This window comes from Neolamprologus brichardi, chromosome 18 (assembly GCF_056152115.1).
Source record: "Neolamprologus brichardi isolate AB-2024 chromosome 18, ASM5615211v1, whole genome shotgun sequence".
In the NCBI taxonomy this organism is placed as follows: Eukaryota; Metazoa; Chordata; class Actinopteri; order Cichliformes; family Cichlidae; genus Neolamprologus; species Neolamprologus brichardi.
The window spans coordinates 6,916,216-6,924,741 of NC_142121.1; the positions used below are offsets into that span (position 1 = coordinate 6,916,216).

At 40.2% G+C, this 8,526-nt stretch overlaps 1 pseudogene; it reads right to left on the bottom strand.

The window, feature by feature from the left end:
• Window positions 1–370: 370 nt before the first annotated feature.
• On the bottom strand, window positions 371–7,460 carry LOC148097530 (tripartite motif-containing protein 16-like; annotated as a pseudogene).
• Between the last annotated feature and the right edge of the window lie 1,066 nt (window positions 7,461–8,526).

Below are 8,526 nucleotides of genomic sequence, written 5' to 3' on the forward strand. Positions count from 1 at the left end.
TAACATTTAAGGATGACTTGGATCGTCTCCTTTAAAGGGGAGACAAGTGTATCCACTGATCTACGTCACTTTACCTGGATGATGACTCCTCTCTCCCTCACTCAGAAACACTCCTAATATAACCAAGCAAATATATAATATTCAAGATTTACTTACATCATTACAAAAACAGCAAAAACATCTCCCTTTGATTCTATTTCTCCATTCCTGCTGAACATCAGGCAAGAAATATCTCAGTAAATCACAGTAAAATGTAAAGCACATATTTTCTCTGCTTTGTCTAAACTCTGCAGAGCCTCTGTCAAGAAAAACATATCTGTAAGCATAAAACAAATATACATTTCATAACACTGCACTGGACAAACCTCGGTCAGTTGATTTCCTCTGTGTAGTGCAGACGAGCATCAGTCAGCAAGTCGAGATGGTGAGATGGACTGGTGTCCTTTGTGACTCTGCTGGTTCTTCTGAGGAAACACCACCGTCTCTCCACACCGTCACCATCTGTGAGCACAAACTGCCGCTCTGCCAGCATGTAGGAAATCACATATCACACACACAGGGGTGAAGAACCATTAGAGCTCAACTTTGAATACTTTAGATCTAAACAGATCAAACTAGCTCTTAGTTTCAACAATCAGTGAACAGACAAACAATGATACTGATTCTGTATGAATACAATACGGTATTTTCAATTCAGGTGTCAAATTAATTTATTAAAACTAATACAGATATATGTATATATTTTTTTTTTTTGATAAATTAGTTTGCTAAATTATAAGAATACATTTTTTAAATTTTTGTCATTTAACAATTGCAACTGAAAGAAATTAAATATTGAACAAAAATATATTGTCACATTCTGAGCATGCTCAGCACGCTGACAGACTTGAAGTTGCTACAGATTTTAAGAAGTGATCATTTTATTTTTCATCTGTTTAATCAAACATTTGATGCCTCAGCTGTCTCAGTCCTATAGCGTTCTGCAACTACAACTAACCTGAGGCTTGGATTTGGCTGCAGGTGCCCCTGTACATCCTTCTCAGCAGCACACATGTGGGTACCATTTAATCACACTTCTTCCTGAGCTTTGCTTCATCACAAGACCAAAGGTGGCATCCCGTGTCACGGTCTTATCATCATCCAGAAGAAACATTTGAAGAAGCATCATGGAGAAGAAACATTTACACGCCTCCTGGTTTTGTTTTCTGATCCTGCAAAAAGACTGAGGACAACAAAGCCCAGAGAACACGAGATACACAACATCCAACATTCAGACTCAACAGCCTCCATAAATGAAGAGCACCAGGTTGGTTCAGTTATAGTAGATATAAGCATACTTCACATTACTGGGTATGAATAATAATGAGGAGGTAAACTTTGAAGATGCAGAGCATGATGTCCCATCATCAGACTGTAAACAAACATCCACCAGGCTTCTTTGCTGTCAGAGGTGATGATTCTCCCATCAGGGATCAGTAGAGTGTATTAACCTGTGGTATAAGCAGCAGTCACTGAAATATTACTGTTTCAGATAAGAAATCTAGCAGATAAAAGCCAGGGTGGGAGGGATCTCTGCAAACTGACTTACCTTTGCAAGTGTGAAGCTCAACAAAAATCTGACTCTCCAGTCACAGACAAACAAAAAACTCCAGCTGGGAGATAGAAAATGCTGTCTGGGTCTTGCTGGATGTTGCTGGTCAGAGTCCACACATTAGCAGAGTGCTTCTTGGTCCCACTGACCCATGTGGACAGCGACTGTGGAGAACTGTTCTGGAAAATGGAAAAGAGAATTAAAATAACAAAAAGCCAAACAGGATTTCCACAAAGACTATCTTGGAATCAGCAATAAAAAACACTGGTTCATATTTCAATTAAATATGAACAGGTTCCTTAAATGCACGCAGTTCAGATCTGATTTAATTGAATTTCCCTCACACAGCACATTTGTCCAGGCTGACAGGTAAACATAGAATTAATCTCAGGTAACATGACTCATAGTAGAGATTCAGTAAGAAAGATTGTCAGCTCTAATATTATTACCACACAATCCAAGGACACACCAACAGCTCAGATTTCTAGAACTATTTAAACAAATGTCTTCTGAATATTCAATTCAGGTTCACAGTGGGAGGGTGGGGGGTGTCGTGGAATTTTTTAAATAAAGTCTGCAACACAGAAAGAGCTGTGATCAAGCTATTTATTACTGCGCGCAGGAGAGCCAACACACATCAAACATCACAGTTCAGTCATGTCAGCGCTGCCACAGAAGTGGTGCTCCTACTCCTTTATGCATTCCAAGGAAGTTACAAACTGATCCTACCACACTTCACGTGTCTCCTTATGAAACCTAACGGATCAATGGTTACGCTGTTTTGTGCCCTTGGCCTTATCAGCACCTGTAAAGGGATTTGTTTTCTCAAACTGCTGAAGTAAGTTCATCTAGTTTTAGAAACTTTCACTGAACAGTCTATAACAGTGTCACTAAGCATATGCATAAGCACTTAAAAACTTTAAATGAGAATAACAGAAAATTTCTATTACAGAGGCTAGAGCCTGTCCCAGTAGTCATAGGTAGAGCACACCTGGACAGGTCACCAGTCTGTCAGAGGACTAACACAGAGACAGACATCAGAGTAACAAATCTATTTAAAATTAATGTAAGTTTGCTGCAGCTGTATGTATGAACATGTGTTTCTGTGCTCACAGTCCACCTCTGAGGAACCTGCAGTTCATTTTAAGTCTACTTTAAACAGACCTCACAAAAGGCTGATGTGGCTGGATCAGTACTCTGATTTAAGTACGATACCTTTGGCAGGGATTAATCTGGTGCATCGCTTCACTGCAGTCTTATGTATTTTCCCCACACCTGAATTTAAAAAAATACCGATATATACAAATAACAGCTTCAGCTGATGCAGCCTGACTCAATCCTAAATGTTCAGCACACAGAGACACAGAGGGACTGTTTAAAGTTTAGTGTTAACCTGAGTCACTGATCATTTACAGTATTACAGAGTCTGGCAGTCTTTGCATGATGTCCACGTCACTGTACGTTTCTAGCTGACTCTCAGGTGTGACAGGTGTGCCAGCAGGAAAGAGTAATAATAACCTGCATCCTGAGGTTTGTCATGCAGGATTAAAGGAGCCAGGCTTTGTTCACCCAGCTAGGATTGTATTTTACACTGACCCTGGGTCAGTATAAGTATCATACAGTTTAAACGAAGCACTGAAACTTGCACATATTTATTACAGATGCACTGAAGCTAATCGAGATATTTGCTGTCAATCTGTGGCTGCGATTAAACACTTTACTGGAAACTTTACTAACTAGTAACTTCATCAGTCATGACAGAAGCTAATATTTCTGTGCTAACATCGTTTAAACAGTAACAGCTTTACTCCAATATAAGCTAACGTTTACACCGTAACTTTAAGCTAGCACCATAAAGACGGTAAAACACGTAATAATATCTACAAATGCATCTTAAAGCTGTTATATTAGCACTCGGTGTATTACTAACATAACCACATTAACATTATTGACACTCGCTGACTTTTAATAGTCATTCTATAAATGCTGTCCGTTTAAATGGTCTTACCTGTAAACACTGCTGCATCCACCGGATTCCAGCCAGAGTGGATTCTGGAGTCTTCCCACGCTCCTGTTAGTGATCCTCCATCTGGATGGATGATAACAACCTTCTGAACAATCTAGCAGGAGATGGCCCATATCTATGGGACTGATTTGTGCTAATAACGCCCATTGTATGGACTGATAACAGCCGAAGCGGGTGAATAAAGTCACCCAGTCGCTAGCTGTGCCATTACCCAGCATACATCACTCCCTCCATAAATGCAATAAACGATACAAAAGTATCGTTCTACATGTTTTTCAGGTAGTTGTTTACATTATATAATTTATTGTGTTCAGTATACGTCACTACAATGTGATTTCGGAAATATATAAATATACAGACAACAGGCTCTTCCGCGCAATCTCTTGTCGTCAATAAGCAACGTTAAGGGAGCAGCATAGTATTCAATGAGAGGACCCTGCGCGTCGATAAGTGAAGCAGAGGGAGCCTGACCATGCGTCACACATTTGACGAGTTGGGAGTGAGAACGTGTTGATTAAACATCTCACACAGCCCCTCATCTGTGACCCTTAGCAAACCCACTGGATATCTACCTGTACATAAAGGAGATCAGATCAGCTCCATCTAGACCAGCTGTAACAGGAAAATGCTGCTTACACTTTGATGCATCACTTTCAGTTTGTCATATAAGACAATATATCAGATTGAGGCATTATTTTCCTGCAGTGAGTAAATCTACTTTGTACTTTACTCTTTTCTTTTAGGTAAAGGGTCTAAACAGTACTTGTACACTGTGGAAATCCCATAAGAACGTCTCCTGAACTCTGAAAAATAACAAAACAAAGACTAAAAGGAGGTCATGGGTGCTGCTGATGATGATGATGATGATGATGAGGAGGAGGAGGAGGAGGAGTAGCATGCATTTAAAAAGTGACTGATGTCCTAGAATACAACAGAACAGTGTCTCTACAAACTTATGAAAACATGACAGTCTTGCATTAGTTTGTATTCTTATGATTTCAAAAAACGAGGGAAAAATCTCCTTGAAATCCACAATTCCTTTTTGTTATTTCTTAGTGTGTGACGTATTTTATTGCCTTTATGATTGGTGCAAACAGTTTCCTGATTCATAATGGAAATAGATTTTAGACACAGGAGGAACACGCAGTGATCAGCAGGAGCAGCTTGCAGTCCAGTCTTCTTCACACTGAGGAGGGACATATATGCAGGAACAGTTGTCATAACTGTTACAACCACCAGATGGCGAAAGAGTCCCACTGCAACTTTAAGCCATGAAGGATGTGTCTTGATGTTTGCTTGTGATAAATCTGCTTTATGTGAGTCTTTTTCAGAGAGTAACAGTAATATGTCTGATTATATGTCTTTGATCAGTAAAGTCTCGCTTTGCCAGAAATAAATAAAATCGGAGGAAATCTTTGAACACAACAGAAAGTGACCTTTTAAACCTGCGACACTGATGCTGCATTCAAGGACCATTACAAACATCTGAAAATACTTAAGAACATGAAGAAAATGAAGAAACTTGTTTCTCTGTAATGAAGTTGTTTTAGTGAAGAAAGTTGAAAGGTCACAGAGCGACTGCTGAATCTTCTGCTCTAAACATGAACTCTGAACTTTGTGATGCTTCAGGAGGAAAACTGCTTCAGTTATTCTCTCAGATTAGTTTCATATTTTCTGCATCAGATTTGAGTGAGATCCTGGAATGAAGACAGAAGAAAAGACTTTGTTCAAAGTTTGATTTATAGTCAAACCTTCCAGTTTATCATACAATAAAAAATCAACACAATATATGAATTCATTCATTAAAATCACAGTTTTTCCTCATTTGTTTGATGATTTTGACAAAAACAAACACAAACACACACACATGGTCTGCCATACTCATAAAGAGAAATGTGGACATTTTTCAATACAAATATTCCAGAAACATTTAGAGGATAGAGAAGTTTACATTTTCATGTGGAGAAATATTTTAGTAAATCAAAATGATGATGAGCAGTGATAGCCTCCATAAACAGTCACAGGAAAGATCTCCTTTAAAAACTCAGAAACATCAAGAGAACAACTAGAAGATGTGGAGGTACCACCCATAATGTTTGACTGACAGCTGATCTCTGTGCAGAAATGATGGAGAGAAAATAAAATGAAGCTAAAATACAGATTTAAACCCACAATATGAAAGACTTCAGTCTATTTCACTTTAATCAACTCAGCAGTGTCTCCATATTTATAGTAAAACTTCAGTCCAGCATAGAGCGGCTGAGTGAATGTGGTCTGGACTCTGTGGAGGAGAGTCATGGTTTCAGAGACGCTGTAGAAGGACAAAATACCTGCTCTGTGATCCAGGTACACTCCTACTCTGGAGGAACGAGGACCTGAGACAGGAGTTTGGATGTTGTTGTACCGAAATGTATAACTGTTGTTGTCACAATCTAATGCCCAAGATTTGTCATTACGTCCAAATCCACATTCATCTCCTTTTCTGCTGATATTCTTGTATGCGACTGCTACATAAACTCGTCCCCCTCTCCACTCCACCTCCCAGTAACAACGTCCAGTCAGACTCTCTCTACTCAGGACCTGAGACCTGCCAGTGAATCTGTCTGGATGATCAGAATAAGACTGTTGTTGATTCATTAATGTTACTTTTCTGTTCCCCTCTGATAATAACAGCTGTTTGTTTGCTGTGTTTGGATCCAGTGTGATTTCACATGAATATTTTAAGAATCCAGCTCTGGTCTTTGGCTCTGGTGGATCTGACAGTAAAACATCCACTTCAGTGACTGTCAGTGAGATGTTTGTCCATTCCTCTCTCAGAATGTCCTGTAGTTTATCTCTGACCTCTGACACAGCTGCTGTCACATCCTCAAAGTAGCTCAGAGGACGGATATTGATGCTGGATGAGTCTGTAGACTCACTGAGTGCTGACAGTGAGGGGTAGTTGTGTAGAAACTGGATGTGATCCTCTGTGTGTGAGAGCTGCTTCAGCTCAGCATCTTTACTCTTCAGCTCAGTGATCTCCTGCTCCAGCTTCTCCTGAAGCTCTTTGACTCGACTCACTTCAGTTTCCTGCTGGGATCTGATCTGCTGCTTCACATCATAGCTTCTTTTCTGGATGAGATGAATCAGCTCAGTGAAGATCTTCTCACTGTGCTCCACTGTTTGATCAGCAGACTGATTGATGGCCTCCACCTCCTGTTGAAGCAGCTTCACATCTTTCTCTCTGTCCTGGATTCTCTGCTGGATGTTTTGTCAACTCACCTCCAGCTCTCTCTGCCTCTCAGTCCTTTCTGCTGCAGCTGAGACTGTGTCGTGGCCTTTATGTTCATCCACAGGGCAGAGATAACAGATACTCTGCTGATCAGTACGGCAGAACATCTTCATCACCTCATCATGATGAGAGCAGATGTTCTCCTGGAGCTTCTTGGAGGGCTCCACCAGCTTGTGTTTCTTGAATGTAGGTGAATCATAATGAGTCTGAAGGTGTTTCTCACAATAAGATGCCAGACAGACTAAACAGGACTTGAATGCTTTCATTTTTCTTCCAGTGCAGACATCACAGGCCACATCTTCAGGTCCAGCATAGCAGTGATCAGCAGGAGCAGCTTGGAGTCCAGTCTTCTTCAGCTCCTCCACTAAATCTGCCACTAATATGTTTTTCTCCAGGACAGGCCTCGCTGTGAAAGTCTGTCTGCACTGAGGGCAGCTGTAGATTTTCTTCTTTTCCTCTTCATCCCAGAAGCTTTTAATACAGTTCCTGCAGTAGCTGTGTCCACAGGGAATAGCCACCGGATCCTTCAGTAGATCCAAACAGACTGAACAGCAGATTTTTGTTTGATCCATTTGATTCATGTGCTGTGCCGTTTCACCGTCTCTCAGTGACTCTCAGACAGTTTCACTTCCTCTGAACAGAAACAACCTCTGTGCTCTGAAGGGAAACAGATCTCTGCTCTTTTTCACCTCCTACAGGAAATGAGGCTCACCAGCAACTGCATTTACACCATGTTGTTTAGACCCATCCTGATACAGACACATCTATGAAGGGAGGCTCCAAGAAGTCATAAAATGCTTATTTTATGAGTTCCAGGGTGTGTTCTGTTTCTTTTACAGTATGTAGTAAAGAACTTTGACCTACCTAACCTTGTTAATTTTTAACTTAGCTTCTACAAAATGTCTTGTGTTAATGAGTTAATGAAAGAGTACTTCTTGATTGATTTAAGTTAAAAGGAAATCATTTTCTTTCAGCACATAGACACAGCATGGTGGTATAAGGACACTGACAAAATTGTGTAAAAAGCTGCATCTGGTTAGAAGGAAAAAACAAAAACACACAAACTTGGAAGCGTTAGCTGGATTGTACAAAATGACAATGCACAGATGCAAGGATAACCATGGTTACACCCTTGTGGATTAAAGAGGTTTTGTATTTTGTAACACAGGACAGGATAAGATCAATTTGTTTCACTAACTCTTCTAAATAAGGCATTTTGTAGAGCGTTTAACTCTTGGTTCACTCCAAACTCCTCAGTAATCTCTGGACTCTGGTCACTGCTACAAAGTTTACACTCTCCTCCTACAAGCGTCTCTCTGGATTCAGTCATCGCTCTGCTCCTACCTGCCTGTCTTCCTGCCCGCCGTTCTCTCTGGAACATCTGGAGCTCAGCACCAGGCAGGGGCAGATCTAGAGGGGTATTGTGGGGTGTCATGTGCTACCCTAAAATGATCTCTTGCCACCCCTAGTGCCACCCTAGTTTTGCATATGACAGTGTTCTCTATTAAAACAAGATAGGATTAACAATTTGAGCCTAGATACAGTTAACACTGAATTTAAAACTAAATATATTAAATGTTAAGTGTTAAATACACACATAAACAAACAAAAACAGTAAAGAAAGACAAAAAACACGTC